This window comes from Aedes aegypti, chromosome 3 (assembly GCF_002204515.2).
Source record: "Aedes aegypti strain LVP_AGWG chromosome 3, AaegL5.0 Primary Assembly, whole genome shotgun sequence".
Classification (NCBI taxonomy): domain Eukaryota; kingdom Metazoa; phylum Arthropoda; class Insecta; order Diptera; family Culicidae; genus Aedes; species Aedes aegypti.
The window spans coordinates 32849129-32863649 of NC_035109.1; the positions used below are offsets into that span (position 1 = coordinate 32849129).

General features: G+C 38.8%; 1 protein-coding gene and 1 long non-coding RNA gene across 9 annotated transcripts in view; one reads left to right on the plus strand and one right to left on the minus strand.

Annotated features, from left to right (window-relative positions):
- The window catches only part of LOC5571133 (interference hedgehog), a 302494-nt gene that overhangs the window by 207539 nt on the left and 80434 nt on the right, over nt 1-14521 (minus strand). The window lies entirely within an intron of this gene.
- On the plus strand, nt 8656-8952 carry LOC110678755. The gene is made up of 2 exons (XR_002501911.1): nt 8656-8734; nt 8823-8952. It is a non-coding gene; the product is annotated as an uncharacterized LOC110678755 (long non-coding RNA).

Below are 14521 nucleotides of genomic sequence, written 5' to 3' on the forward strand. Positions count from 1 at the left end.
GTAATTTGCGCTTCGCACCTCAGCTGTCAAAACTACCAAGCATTCGGTGAACGTTTACCGTAGATCTGTAAATATGGTGCAGGGGTTTGTTTCTCCGTATAACCAAATTGCTATTAGGAAAAAGGACAACGTAAACGAATAATTCACATTTTCTCCTTTATTCTATCTTCTAATAATATAATCATGATCTAGCAGCGTAAATCTATCCATGAAATAATTTTACGGGGACTCGTGCTGGGCTGCGGGAGAATGGCGGAGAAGCAGCGGTAGTTGCAATCCTGCCACAAAGAATACCGTTAGTTCATATAGAAAATCACTTTTAAGCTATCTTTTACTCACCTCTATCGTATTTCCGTATTTGGTAAATCCTTAGAACACATTTTTATATCGGTATAACATGGGCTTGCCAACATTCTTACCATGACGACGAAAAAACAATGATAGTTTGACACTTTGCCAAATCACTGATTTCGGTGATCTATGGGTCAGTTTACCGAAACTTCAGTTAAATATTTTACAGTTTTCGGTAATACTGGTGATTCACAGACGGTTCGGTGATTTTTTGACAACAATAGATTACCGGAGATCTGTAATTTCACTCCTGACACACTGTCAAAAACTCATCGATTACCGAAACATCGGTATTTCTATGAATTACAGATCTGTTTAGGTAAATTTATTTACCGAACGCTCACACTCTGTTTGAGTGTGTAGTGCATAACCCAATAAATTTTCAGCTTCATCGGTTCATCAAAATTCGAGATTTTCTTCTGCAAAGTTTTGATGATAATAGGGTCCTAAAGCCCTGTCCTAATTTTAGTGCTAAACGCTTAAGTTTAGGCCGAAAACACATGTTTACTCAATTTTTTAATGTTCTCCGTTGGTTTAAGCCCGATAACCATTTTTTTTTATGTTTCTTTAGATTTTGTCACACCCCTTGGCTTAAATTCAAATTTTTGGGTATATTTTGTTTTCCGTGTTCCTTCCGAAATGTCAGATAGAAACAACCTTAGTGTTAAAACTAAAAGCCCTGTGGTGCTTTTGACGACTAAGCGAACGTCAAACATGATCAAAAGTGTCAAGGTTCATTCATGGACCAATTTTTTAAATAAAAGTTTAAACATGATATAGTCCCTATTTCAGCGGGAAAAATTGCTAAAGAAGTTGCAGTAACATGCTCTTTCGTGTTATCAAATAAAAACAAGAATTCATTAAAAATTTTAGGACCCAATTGTTAGAGTGAGACAAAAAATAGGGATAATAACACGATCTCCCGAGTCACCTTAAACTTGGAACATCATAGATAGTTGTTCGACCTCACGCAATGCAATGCAGCAGACAACGCTTCCTTCTGAATCCCTCTGGCTACACTCATGCTCATGGGGACCCTATTATGTATGCTCAGAGTGCGATCAGGTTACGATCGCCGTGCTAACGGGCCGATATACATGTGGGCCTCTACTGACACTGTTGGAGGTGCTTGGAATAGGTAATACCAGGTCGTAAACGAACATCTCCAGGGTGGTGGGAATGTTTCATTCACAATTTTCGGTGCATTCTATGCGCGTTACGCTTGGGTGACGACTGGTCGTTAAACGTCTTGTTTCGCCGATTTGAATGAACTTTTCACGCGAAATGGGATCATTATGCCAGCGAGAAAAGTCAATCCATCAAGCTGACCAACTTGCACAAAAAAAAACACGGTTTCGACGACAGAAATAGGAACGCCAAACTAGACGACAGCCAAGTCATCGCCTAAAAGAAGTCGTTTTATTTTTTTTTCTCCTGCGTTCGTTAGAGAGCCAAAGCCCCCACGCCTCCATTCATTAGCGCAAAGTGAGTGATGTGTACGTGCAAGCGGCTTAATTGTGTTTATTTTACTTTATATTTTTACACCAAACACGACTTGAGGCTTGGCGACTTGCGAAGAGGATTGAGAGTAGGGTGACCCAAAATAAAGGGGAGTATCATAAAGTTGACTTGATCACCCCTTAATAATAGTGTCAGAAGCAATAGCATAATAAAAACTCAATCAAAAGGATTTAGAAGTTGCACGAATCGATTTTTATAGGTCTTTTTTGTGTAGTAACTATTAATGTGCTCGGATGAGTGGAAAAAAATACCGTACAATCATAGTTCTAGATCCTGTTAATCCTGGAGCGAATTTATAGCAATGATATTAATTTTCAAAAAAGGAAAAGCAGATATATTGCCAAAAATTTAGTTTAAATGCTCAATTTTAAAACTTCTTCAAAACTTTTTTCGGAATCAATAATGTTAATAATATTTGTTACTAGATAGGGGTATTCACATTTATCAGGAACATCCTAAATCCTGTGAAACTGATCTTTTAAAAAAACATTTCTCGATTACTTTTTCAAATCAACGTAAGTACCTTTCATATGGTTTTAAGAAAATTTATTAAGAAAAATAACAACCTGTCTTCAAAAAAACAGTTTTAAAATGAATCATCTTTTTAACATATTTTCGCCGTATACATCGCTTATTAAGGGCGAACACGAAATTATTGCGACACTGAAAATGTCGTGCAAATTTTCTTATAATGTTTAGAATCATACCAAAATTTTGGGGTAATTTTAATACATATATTCACTTCAAAAATCAGAAGAAAAATTAATCGATGGAGCCTTGAGTGTAAAATTGAAGGCATTTTCTCTTGATGCCCTCCATCAATGTCTTTACAGTGTCATACGGTACCAGTTTTTCAGTTTTTTTTCATTTTCTTAACATGTCCTTCTCGCCTATGACTGTCTTCTAGCTCTTCCGAAGTACCCGCTTCATTACTGCCCAGTACTGCTCCACCGGGCGCAGCTCCGGACAGTTTGGCGGATTCATGTCCTTTGGAACAAAATTAACAGAATTGGCCTGATACCACTCCAGGACACTTTTGGAATAGTGACATGATGCCAAATCTGGCCAAAATAACGGAGTTTCGTGGTGCTGCTGCAAGAACGGCAAAAGGCGCTTCTCGAGGCACTCAGTTTTGTAGATCTCGCCATTTACTGTGCCCTTTGTCACGAAAGGCTCACACCTCAGTCCGCAAGAGCAGAAGGCCTGCCAAATGAGATATTTGGAGGTGCACTTCGACATTTTCTTCTTCCTAAATTTGTCGTCCACATCGAACTTGCTCTTGCCGGTGAAAAACTCCAACCCCGGAATTTGCTTAAAATCGGCTTTTATATACGTTTGGTCGTCCATCACACAGCAGCCATATTTTGTCAGCATCTTCTCGTAGAGCTTCCGTGCCCGAGTTTTAGCCATCAATTGTTGCCGCTAATCGCGGTTTGGGAAGTTCTGTATTTTGTATGTATGTAGTCCTGCTCTCTTCTTTGCATTCTGGACGTAGCTCTGCGACAAGTCGATCTTTTAAGCCAAATCACGGCTTGAGACGTTGGAATTTGGTATAATGAGCCGCTTCACCTTTCCTTCCGTCTTTTTGTTCTCCGGTCCCGGTTTTCTTCCAGCTCCTTTGCCGTGGTCCAACGTCAACCGCTCCTGGAACGGCTTCAACACTCTGGAGACGGTTGAATGGTGAATGTTCAACATTTTTCCCAACTGCCGGTGCGACAGACACCTCTATTTTCGTTGAATCGAAAAACACGACTTCAAGTTTGACAGCATGTAAACAATACATATCAATGAGAATGTGTGCAAAATTTGGTTGATTTTTACCCAATGGTAGAAAAGTTACGCTCTGTTGAATGTGTCGCAATAATTTCGTGTTCGCCCTTTATTTTGCATACAATCAGCTCGCGTTCAAAACTAGGTAGTTTCTATTACTCACCACAAAAAAAAATACGCCAAAATGATAAGCCGTTTTATTCAGTTACTTGCGACGTTTTGCGAGTTGAAAATCTTACTTACGCCGATTTGTAAATCATGAAATTAAACGTTCTAAAAGTGAAAAATCGAGTTCGTTTAGAGCGGAACGTGTAGAATTTCGTCTGTAAAACATGGAGGATTGATAAAGATAGGTTGGTGTGTTGTTTGACATGAGTCTGTTTGAATAAGTTTTCGGGATTTTTCAAAAAAATCTAGTTTTCCGGTTTTGGAAATAGTGCCGAGCATATGAAATTATTTTTATTGGTATAAACTTGCGCCATCATTTGATTGAAGCATGTAGCACTTTTTTATAAATTTTGTTCATTATTTCTCTCATCATTTTTGGACACCCTAATGGCGAATCGTGGGAAAATTAAAGTACCTTCGTTTTACGGTCGGAGGATTTTTGGGTATGGAAGCTTCCGTCGAAGCGCGCCCACGGCTGCACAGAAAAATTATTTGAGCATATTAAGTCACATTAATTGCGTTCGGATACGGCGGATTACCCCTGACATTGGCGGCCACACGCATCGCCGGCCTTGGCTTCGACACTTATCCGGAATCGTACGTACATCGATATGGCAATTGAAGAAACCAAAAGGTTCGAATAATTGAACGATTGTGGTGTCATCGTGAGTCATATCTGCATCACAGACAAACAGACGTAATACTGTCGAAATTTCCATTGACCAATCTTTATCGATCATATGAAATTCGTTATGTTTCAAACCTCAAAACCAGAGGCACACGTATAGTTTTTCTTCATGTTTGACGTTTCACACTACCGCTATCCGCATCAGGTCTGAAACATTAATTCGGACAAGAAGCTCAATAGATTTGATAAATAATTCTCGCGCAACGTTTCAAAACGACCTATCTAACATTTTGAAGCTCTCTTTGTTTGCTTCCTCTTTAATCAATAACTGAGTCACATCAACCATCTCTTTTGCGTTTTTTGTATGGAACGCTAGTCAAGGAAATTGCCTTTCGATCTATAGTGAAAAACTTCCCAAAAGCTTTAGTATTCCACTGTGATAATCGAAAAAGAGCGAGAGAGGAGATAATCTCTCATTTGCACATAGGTCCTTTAGTAATGTTCAGTGAAATTGTTCTGTGTTAGTGTTAGGTCTGTTTGTCTGTGCCTTCATCGCTTCAAACACTCATCGTTGTCCATCGATGTACAGAAAAAAAATGAGCAAGCATTGTCATGTTGATACACGAGTTCAGCTGAAGAGATCCGGTTCGGTCTTTCTGAATACCTCGTGTCTCAAGTTACCAGGATGAAGTGTCGAAGTGGACTCGTCTCGTTTGGCCAAATTGGGGGAAATTTTCGTGTTCGCTTTGTCGCGCTGAGCCAAGCGTTGAAGAACTCTTCGAGTGGATGTCCATCTTTGCGTCCACCATCGTTCGACAAGCGATAAGTGGAATTCTTGGGCTGAGACAGATTTTTTTTTTGCAACGCAGGATTGAGAAAAGCATTTGCTTTCAATTTGTCCGGTGGTTGGACGCCAAAATTTGGGACTATGTTTCTCTTTCGACATTAACGAACGTTGCCCTAGATTCTTTCTCAGATTCTACAGCAAATTTTTTTCAGGATTCACCGGAAATCAGTTATAAATTACGTCCAAGTATCTGTCTCAGATTCCGTTAAGAATCTGTCTCAGATTCCGCTGAGAATGTGTCTCAGATTTAGTTAGGAATCTGTCTCAAATTTAGTTAGGAATCCGTCTCAGATTCCATTGAGAATCTGTCGCAGATTTAGTTAAGAATCTGTCTGAGATTCAGTTCAGAATCTGTCTCAGATTCATTTAGGAGTCTGTCTCAGAATTCCGCTGGGAGTCTGTCTCAGATTCTGTTGGGAATCTGTCTAAGATTCAGTTCGGAATCTGTCTCAGATTCCGTTGGAAATCTTTCTCAGATTCCGTAGAAAATCTGTCTCAGATTTTATTGGAAATCTGTTTCAGATTCCGTCTAACGGAATCTGCCTCAGATTCACTTAGGAGTCTGTCTCAGATTCCGTTAGGAATTGAGAATCTGTCGCAGATTCAGTTGAGAATCTGTCCCAGATTCAGTTCGGAATCTGTCTCAGATTCAGTTCGGAATCTGTCTCAGATTCCGTAGGGAATCTGTCTCAGATTCAGTTAGGAGTCTGTCTTAGATTCCGCTGGGAGTCTGTCTTAAATTCCCTTGGGAATCATCTCAAATTCATTTAGGAGTCTGTCTCAGATTCCGCTGGGAGTCTGTCTCAGATTCCGTTGGGAATCTGTCTAAGATACAGTTCGGAATCAGTCTCAGATTCCGTTGGAAATCTTTCTCAAATTCCTTAGGGAATCTGTCTCAGATTTTATTGGGAATCTGTTTCAGATTCCGTCTAACGGAATCTGCCTCAGATTCAATCTGTCTCAGATTCTGTAGGGAGTCTGTCTTAGATTCCCTTAGGAATCATCTCAAATTCATTTAGGAGTCTGTCTCAGATTCCGCTGGGAGTCTGTCTCAGATTCCGTTGGGAATCTGTCTAAGATTCAGTTCGGAATCTGTCTCAGATTCCATTGAGAATCTGTCGCAGATTCAGTCAAGAATCTGTCTCAGATTCCACAGCAAATCTGTCTCAAATCTGAATCAATTTTGCATTCCTCCAATCTGTTTCTTAATCCGCCGGATATCTGTCTCAGATTCTGCCGGGTATTTATCTCAGACTCTGTTGGAAATGTGTCACAGATACTAGAATCTGTTTCAGATTTTAATTCAAATTCATCTCAAATTCCACTGGGAATCGGTCTCTCAAACATCGCTTTTGATTTGGGTAAAAATCAGACTTTGAAAATCTTCATTTGCGTTGGATTAATCAATATTTTGACGTAGTCATGTTTGCTCACAGAACAACCCACGACCACGAGGTTGTTATTGTTGTGCCGCAATAAGAGCTGAAGACGACACAAACCAATCTGTCTCCCTACAATTTCAAGTCATCAGCATCTTTTTTCTCCGTTGACGAGTGTAGATCTTCCAAACACAAACAATTCGACTTTCCCACCGAATCGATGTCAGCCTTTCCAGCTCTCCAAAGTAAACATCACCCACGCCTCGCTCTTCAGCTTCACATCTATAGGGAAATCTCAACCACATATCTCGAGTGGTTTTTGACTGCCGACAAATCTCAGACGGATGTCTAAAGACATCAACAAGTAGCCATCGCTCTAACTCTATGTGCATCATCTGAAGCAGTAGACTATGGCTTCTTGGGAGCAAAGATAAATAAATCTTCCCATCGCAGCAATCCGTTTTGACGACTTCATCGCCTGCTCCGATGACTGCTCTGATGCTAATCATCTTCGGTCGGTTGGGTCACTACTGACTGGAAGCTCCTGCTGGCTGTTGTCCACTCGGTTCTGTGTGCCCCTGACTCAAGAACAAGAATGTCGTGTTCTTTGTGCTTTCTTTAAGTTGTATTACGTGATCCCGACGATGATGATCGTATCGCAGGCAGGTAGGACTTGCAGACAGTGATGCCATGTACACAGATTTGTCATGTTATTGCCAACAGATATCTGTGATCACAGGTCACAGATTTTGTGAAGATTTCTTGATTTCTTTTTCAAGTCGACGTAAGCATCTTTTAACACGATTTGGAGAAAAATAACTGAAAAGTGATTATTCCTAAATATATTTTAAAATGAACATTTTGTCATATTTTCTTCACGTGTATTCTCAAAACCTTACATGCAAGCAGCATGCGTCAAACAAATCAAGACCAACAATTGAAAAGGCCTCAAGTCCAAAATGTAAACAAATCGGTTTTCTACTGATTTTAGTGTATAAGAGCCTATTCTTACCGAAACATACAATAATCATTTAAAAATATGCATAAAAGTTGAAAAAATAACATTTTTTCTAAAAGGCCCCATCTCATTTTCCGCTAACCAGGATATTCATCGCAAATGCGGCCTTTTCTCAAAAAGGCCTCATTTCTATATCTGACGGAAACCGAGTTGAGGCCTATTAAACAAACATCAAAATTGCAATGTAGATTGCGGAAAACGTTCCAAATTCATTAAGGAGATGTAGGTTATAATACGGAGCGACTGCTCCTTGCATAATTTTACACAGTGGTTGTCTAGACGGCGAACATTATCAAGTTTTCCGTAGGGTTCCGGTACACTGATGTATTTGTTATCATACTACCAAATAATACCTGTGTCAGCCTGTCTGTACTTCACCACTTATCAACAAAAACACGATTTGGTTTCAACTGCATGAAAAATAACGTTCAATTGCAATATTATTTCAATTGAACCAATATTTCCGTACATTTTCTCGACGACATACTCGCGTAGCACAAACATAATGTTCATGGATGACGAAGGATTCAATCAATCACATATTTCATCGACCACACGAATCTTATCTTGCTGTAGGGATCTCCATGTACCTTACTTCACTACCTAACACTCTTCTACGCTTCAATTTTCTTATTTCATCATCAATTTTTAATGATTTCCAAAAGACCACATCTGAAGATGATGAAAAAACAAGCCACAATTAGAAGGCCTCAACACATTTTAGAGTAAACAAAGGCGTCAACTCATACACTCCCGTGCAAAAGTTTGGGTTCACCTCCTCAAAAACATACAAAAGTGCGAGGGGGGCGACACTCGCAGATCACCGCTTAGATGCACGTTTGGATAAAATCCGATTTTTTAGATCAGTGCATTATTCTAGATTTGACGTCCTTCATACGCTGACATCTTCTGCGCGTAGATTGATGAGATGCAAGAAGATGTGAATAGGTGGAAGGAGAATCAATGATGTTGTTGATGATGGGGAGCGCAGTGCTACGGGTTTTTGTAAACAGTAGTAACGGTTGTGATTTTTATTGTTGGTACTTTCAAAAGTAAGTAACAGCTAGCTATTTGTTTCCAGGATGGCAATCAAAAGTCTCACTTCTAAGAAATTGTACTGATCACCATTCTCTTCAGCAGCTCTTCAATCCTGCAAGCTTCGCTATCCTGGCTTAATGTTTGATTTGATGTCCATCAGTAAGGCCTTTAGCATCGTTAAACCTGAAGAATCTGTGATGGAATCCATGCGACACCTTGCTTCCGAAAAGCGGAAAAGCAAGTAATTTTGTTGATATATTGTTAAATAAAAGCCGAATTTGATAATTTATAAAATATGTATTTATTGGTAAGGGAGTGTAGAGACCTTTTACCAATTCACAACATACACCAAGATACGGACTGAACATGGATTACAAAGTACATTACTCGTAATCTCCGAGCTCCGTATTCTCCGCTGCCATTTCCGATTCAATTCCACCAGAAACGCCAACTGTTTCGGGCCATCTACACCCACAGACCATCTCGATCACCGAAATGATCCAGATCGTTTATTCCTTTAGCCACATTCCTCTTCTCTCCGTCCTGGCATTGAACATGATACTTCTCATTTCGAAGGATTCAAACAGTATTATCAACGATTTAATCGTACAGGAACCGCTTCGGTCGAGAAACTTAGGCAGCGTCCATTAATTATGTAACGCTAAAATTGGAAATTTTTGACCCCCCCCCCTCCGTAACGCTTTTTGTATGAAAATTTTTAAATTTTTGTATGAGTCGTAACGCTTGAGCCTACTCCCCCCCTCCCCCTAGAGCGTTACGTAATTTATGGATGCCGCCTTAGCAAATCCCATACTCGATTCTTCACCTTCTTTGGCTGCCTCGTGTATTATGCCTCAGTCAAGGTATCCGCCCTATCCATCTTTTCCCGTCGCATCATGGAACTGATGATCAGTATCCTTCTGAATCCGGAACAAACTCCGGACCATTAGCAAACCCAGGAGAAACATTCTACCGATGATGCAGCTGCGTGCTCCCTCTTTGTTGTTTATCGACGAAAACTGAGTCAATCCGTTAATACGCTCATGTAAGATGCGGAAAGATAAGCTAGATTTTTGAAGATAGATGAAGATGTTTTAAAAGATGCCACGGGTGAAACAAGATAACATGCTGCAAAAAAATAAAAGGCCATCGCAAAGATTGTCTAAAGATATCCTAATAATCTTAAACATCTGGATGTGTCGTCCCCCTCGCAAAAGTGTTCTGTCCATATCTCTGTGATTACAAGTCCAATTCAAACTCTTTAAGTCGCATTCGAAAGGCAAAGAGTTATTCTTACTTCTTATGTATTTTCCCAAAAACATTTTTTTAATTTTGTATACTAAATTTATACTGAAAGTTGTATCATTTTTCAAAAAACACACTGAAAAATCATGTCCAATTTCCTCAGCATTGGGTCGACCAAAATTTTAAATCAAGGTGTCATTAGAATCGTAATCTTATATTCTTTGAAGAGACCCCACGAAATTTCGGCGGAAAAATCTGGAAAGTATTCAAAATCATTGAAACAGTCAGTCAAGTCATCGTGCAAAAGTTTGGGTTCACCCCTCAGTATGATGCAAATCGTGCAAAAGTTTGGGTTCATCTGAGCCACACGCACATCATTTTTGTCAATATCTCTGCCATTTTTCAAACGATTTTAATAGTTTAAAGCTTTTTTGAGCGCATATAATGGCGCGTACATGATTGGTTTGAGATTTCACAGATTTAAGTAAGTTCAGGTGAACCCAAACTTTTGCACGATACACCCCGCATAGAAAAATACACTTTGTCTTACTCTTATAACAGTAAGTTTCCTCTAACCATTATGGTTGGTTGGTTGGTTTGACTTTATTAACGAGATTTTTAGCCCTGGGCTAGTTCATCTCGGGACCAACGGCTTTACTTCCCTTCCGAAGGAAGTCGTCACTATAACCTTTTACGTCATAAGTGGCTATGTCGGGGATGGGATTCGATCCCAGGTCCTCAGCGTGAGAGGCGAGTGTTCTAACCACTACACCAGGTCCGTCCCCACCATTATGGTTAATGTATCACAAACAGTTTTGTTTTTGTTGAACAATAAGAAACCAAAAGCCTCAAATCATAAAAAACAAAATCAGTAACCCATACCAAACTGTAACAGTATTACAAAGTGTTGAGAAATTGTTCAATTATATGGGATGCAAACTCGTTAGAAATAGTGGCAATGTATAATAATCCTCTAACAAATAGTTTTTGCCTCCATCCAAGCAACACATATACACAAGAGCAATTTACAATACATTACCTTTTTCTAACAGTTTCTAGAATAGTTGTACACGTTTGTATTATACACGCTAGAAAATTAACAAGGTGGCAAAGGTGGCTATGTATAATTTTCATTAGCCGGTGTATAATTCTCTTTTCTTTTTACATAACTGGAGCAAATATGTAAAATAACACAATATTTGTGTTTTTAAATCGTTTCGATCATGGTATATTGAATGACAAAATAATATTTTTCAACAAATAAAAGTGAATCCTGAGTAGTGTTTCTCTGAGCGTGTTTGCAAAAAAACAAACAAAAATAAAACCTGGAGAAAAGTTTTTCATCTGAACTGTCTTGCCAGTTCCTTGTTATTATACGGCATTTTCCAGTGCCGGATCACGAACAACTGGTGAGTATAATGATCAAATCGGTTTTGAAAGCAACTAATTTTCTTTTCCTAAAGGATTCGCGATGCTGCCGCTGAAAAAACAGCCAAAAACGCAACCAAACATTCGCCACCGGGTTTTCAACTACAACCACAACGGGAAAATGGATGAGAAAGCATTAGCCGTGCCTGCTGGATCTGCCGTGTGAACCAGCATCGGAGTGCGGTGAAAAAAAGGACGGGAATTCGAATTGACGTTTCTGCTTAGCCCTACTGGTATGTATCGTTGGGACTAGCAGCCGGACGATTCCCAGGAAGGGGTTGACATGGTGCCAGGTCATCTCGAAGCTGCCGGATTTTTCATCAAATTTTGCTTTGTGAATTGTGTATTGAATTTTTGTTTACAACAAACGTAACTTGAAGAACATTTCATACAAATAAACAAAATATATTGTGCAAAGGACAAATTATAAATAATCATTAATTTACGTTAAATTTGAAAGCTTATTCTGAATAGCAAGCAATGTAACAAGAATAATGTGTGGTCCCAATTATCTTCAGACTAAAGACGGTTTCGCCTTCAATCATTCAATCGTTTTCAAAACCTTTTGATTAAGATGTAACAGCTTTCATTTGGATTGATTTTCCTACACATTTTACTTGTTTCATTGTTTTCGCTAAAATATTTCCCCCATATATTTATATAGTATAAACATAACATAACAGTCTAGTGCATGGTTAAAATACCACAAAATACCATAAACCAATAATTACCCATACGTTATTCGTTTGCATTCGAATTTTATGGTTTAATTGTTTTTGAACTGTTTGACTTACGCTGAATTTGGCAAGAAAAGCACAGTATATTCACCATTTGATAAACAGGAAACCAAAAATTTTGTTCGAGAAAATCATCGTTTTTATATTGTTACATAACTTAACCGCCTATTTCCCACATTGTTATTTTCCAATTTACTGTTTCGCAAACTGTCGAAATCGTTCGCCGTAGGGTTGGTTTATTGTTACTTGGCATGGTAGGAGAAATCATTCAGATACGGTTGCAAATGGTTGTAGACAATATGGGGAACAGTACTAATACGGTTGTTATTTATGCGGGACCATACTGAGGGGTGAACCCAAACTTTTGTACGATGACTTGACTGACTGTTTCGTTGATTTTGAATACTTTCCAGATTTTTCCGCAAAAATTTCATGAGTGCTCTTCAAAGAATGTAAGATTGCGATTCTAAAGACACCTTGTTTTAAAATTTTGGTCGATCCAATGCTAAGGAAATTAGTAATGTTTTTTCAGTGTGTTTTTTGAAAAATGTTACAATTTTAAGTACATATTTAGAATACAAAGTTCAAAGAATGTTTCTGGAAAAATACATACGAAGTAAGAATAACTCTTTGCCTTTGGAATGCGACGTAAAGAGTTTGAATTGGACGTGTAATCACAGAGATATGAACAGAACACTTTTGTATGTTTTTTAGGGGGTGAACCCAAACTTATGCACGGGAGTGTAGGCCTCATCAGCGTCGGCCGGCGTCTATGGGCACAAATCAAAAAGGCTGAATAGCTTTTGGTGAAATAAAAGCCTCATTTCCTTTGACTCGTTTTTTTAGCAGGATTTTTTGCTAAAATGATAGTAATGAATATTCATTGCTATAAATCAGTTTGTTCAGCGACTTTCTGGACGATAAAATAACATACAATGCATACATTCATAATAAAAATTTGATTTATTGGTTGACAAAACAAGATTGCGTTTTTCTCATTGTTTACCTTTTGGAGATGAGGCCTTTTGAATTGTTAGTCTTTAAATCTGATTTTCAAAACTTAAGCTAGGTATGCTGTTCCGCTCAAGGGAAGTAAAAATTTCTGCTCAAGAAAATTCCTACAGTGAGCTCCATTTAAAATGACATTTCTTTTCAACTGCGTACTGCGATCGAAGAAAAATGCTTTTCTTGAGCATTTCTTGCAAGAAATTTCCCAAGCATCGAGATAGGCGATTATTTTTCTGTTGAAATGCATACTTCGCTTCAATGAGAAAATGATACACCGTTTTGTTCAATTATTTACGACATTTTTGTACCTTTGTAAAATCGACTCAACTATAGTTTCGTTTTGATTCGTAATTAAATCGTAGTTTCTGGTCTATTTTTTTGGAACAAGCTAATTGCCTGGTCCATTTTTGGTCGGATTTGCACCAAAATTTGAGCTGTTTCAAATCTGGTTTGACATATGTTTGTTTACCAGTTCGGATTTTTGTCACTGAAATAGGTTAGTAGTCAAGTGAGGGTGCAAAAGTTGAGTCATTTAAGAAGTAAAGCGTTCATCAGACTATTTCTCCGGGAAATCATTCAAGAATTCCTGCACGAGTTCTTCCAGGGATTTCACCTCGAATTTCTACGATAGTATATTTGAAGATTCCTCAACGAAGTCCTCCAACAGAGTCCTCCAGGAGCATTTTTAGGAATTCTACCGAAGTTGCTCCGATGTGTCGAACAAAATTTCCATTATGAAATTCCTCCATAGACTTACCCTAGGAATTCCTCAAAGAATTTCCTCCAGGGATTTTTTCAGAAAATTTATCCGGGGATATTCAGCAGTTTAGGAGTTTCTTTGAGGATTTCCTCCAGGAATTCTTCCGAGAATGTCCTCCAGGCCCTCTTCCGAGAATTTCCTCCAGGAATTTCTCCGGGGATTTCTTCCAGGAATTCCTCAAGGAATTTCCTCCAGAGATTGCTCAAGGGATTTTAAGATTTACTTCGGAGATGTCCTTAAAAACTCCTACGGGGATTTTCTCCTGAAATTTATTCGAGAATTTTCTCCGGAGATTTCCCCTACGAATTCCTCCGGGGATTTTTTTCAGAAATTCCTCCGGAGGTTTTTCCAAAGTAAACCTTCAGGGATTTTCTCCAGGAGTTTCGCAGGGACATTCCAATAGCCATTCCTCCAGGGATTTCGTCCAGGCATTCCTCTGGGGATTTCATTCAGAAAGTTTTTTTTTTCATAGAATGTTTCCGGAGTATAACTCCAGGAGTTTCTCTGGAGTTTTGTACCTGGAAAATCACCGGAGATTTCCTCCAGGAATTCTTCCGAAAATTTCCTCAAGGAATTTCCTTCAAGGATTTGCTCCAGCGATTGCTCCAGGAGATTTCCTACAG